The sequence below is a fragment of the Carlito syrichta genome, unplaced genomic scaffold, assembly GCF_000164805.1.
Source record: "Carlito syrichta isolate Samal-C Ts95f unplaced genomic scaffold, Tarsius_syrichta-2.0.1 Scaffold309945, whole genome shotgun sequence".
NCBI classification, from domain to species: domain Eukaryota; kingdom Metazoa; phylum Chordata; class Mammalia; order Primates; family Tarsiidae; genus Carlito; species Carlito syrichta.
The window spans coordinates 102,951-105,033 of NW_007254041.1; positions in this window are offsets into that span (position 1 = coordinate 102,951).

A 2,083-nucleotide genomic window follows, 5' to 3' on the forward strand; every position below is an offset into this window, starting at 1 on the left:
CCCGATCTCAACTTGAGCACCTTTTTTTGTTTGTTAGTTTCCCCAGATGAAAAAAGTTCTCAAAGGGAAATGTTTTGCCAATATGGAAAAGAAGAAACCAAAAACAGCAGAAGTAGTAAAAGGCATTAAAATTGATGAGTTCAAAAACCGCTTTGAGTAGTGGGAAAAGCATCTTGATAGGTGTATTGCACCAAAAAAAATAGTACATTGAAGGTGACCAAAATTTAAACATGTAAGAAGAAATACACAATATTTATAAATAAATTCTGGGTTTCTTTTTTTGTTTGCTTGTTTTTTGAGTTGGAGTCTCACTGTCGCCCAGAATGGAGTGCAGTGGCCATTCCCGGCCACCTCAGTCTCGACCTACTGGGCTCCGGCGATCCTTCCGCCTCTGCCTTCCAAGTAGCCGAATTACAGGCGTGTGCTACCACGCCCGGCTGATTTTTTGATTTATTGTAGAGATGAGGTCTCGCTGCCCAGGCGGGTCTTGAACCCGCGGGCTCAGACAATCTACTCACCTCAGCCTCCCAAAGGCGCGGGATTACAGGCTGAGCCACCGAGCCCGGCTGTGGATTTTTTTTTTTTTTTAGGTCCCCTGTTTTATATAAAATCTCAGCTGGGAAAACATGCTTCAGCCAACTACAATTTGTTGCCATTCTGTGCGTGTCCACAAATAACAGTGAAATTGCCACTGTGTTGACTTTAAGGTTGCAAAATTTTAGCAAATAGATGAATTTGCAAATATGGAATTTGCTAATAATGATGATTGACCTTATATACCAATTGTCAGCAAGACTTGGCCTGCAGATACCCTTTGTTGGTTCTGATAATGATTATCTATAGTATGCTAAAAATAGATGGCATTCTTGAAATATAATTTTTTAAAACTAAGTAATTTAATACTTCACAAATGCTGGATTTCAGTTGGTCTTTAAAATTTAGAAGATATGGCAAAAATTAGACCCTAGCTCAAGTGTAGCAATAATAATCCACAAGATCCAAATAGTGGTTGAATTCTTTGGAGGCACAGGACCTGTGCTTTTCAGTTTCATGTCACCGAATGCATCAATTTATGCTGACCAGTGTTGACGATGAGTTTGAGACTCCTGCTTTAAAGCTTTCTAGCACAGCCTTGTTTTACTTCAGCAGCAAACAATCCATACAAATAATTCCAAAACCTGTTTGCTTTCGAATCTCCCAGGAGTTGCCAAGTCCCTGAGGATTCAGATACTGATGACCAAACAAATAAAGCTTTAACTAGACACTGACCATTTCTCTCTGTCCAAGAAGGACTTTTATCCTAGGAAATTGCAAGTCAAGATAACAGGTAAAAACACTTTGCAGTTTACAATTTTATAAAAAGTTTCTTAGGTTCCCTTAATTTAATAAGCATAGTTTTGTGACATAATTTTGAGCAAATTTTGTTCTGCCTCTAATAAAATTCAATCTTGAAGAGCAAGCAAATTCTTTAAAACATTAAAGCTTGAATTCTAGAGAGTCCTCTGCCAATTTTCCATAGATTGGGTTATTTCAAAAAATGAGTCTTACTTTTTGCCCTATTAATACTCAATGCCTTGCACTGTTACTCCTACATTGGAGCAGCCATTGCAAAGGTGTGCTTTCACTTCAGTTCTAGGGTAATTATTTAAAATGTCACTGAATCCTTACCTTATGTCTAAAATAGAATATGACGTTTTCTAAAATGTACACTTTACAAAGCTAAGTCTAAAGTGGTTAATCTGAGCATAGCGAATATTCCAGAGAAATACATGTCCAACAAAAAAGGCCTTTAAAAATAATTTAGACATTTATTGTATGTCTTTACTTTTTAAGGTGATGCATCTTGAAGAAAAGCTTTCCTAAGATCCTCTTTGGCTATCTCTCCATCTTACTGGAGGTGCACACAAAGGACTACTTTTAAAAACTATCTTCTTTCTTCAAGGCTTCTTTTAAATGTTGTGATTTCTCTTTTTACCTCCTCCCATTACTGGTAGTAGGAACTACCTTAGTGGCCCACTATCCATTATGCTCATATTCCTATATGTTTGACTCCCCTGAGTTTCATTATACTAACATTAAATTT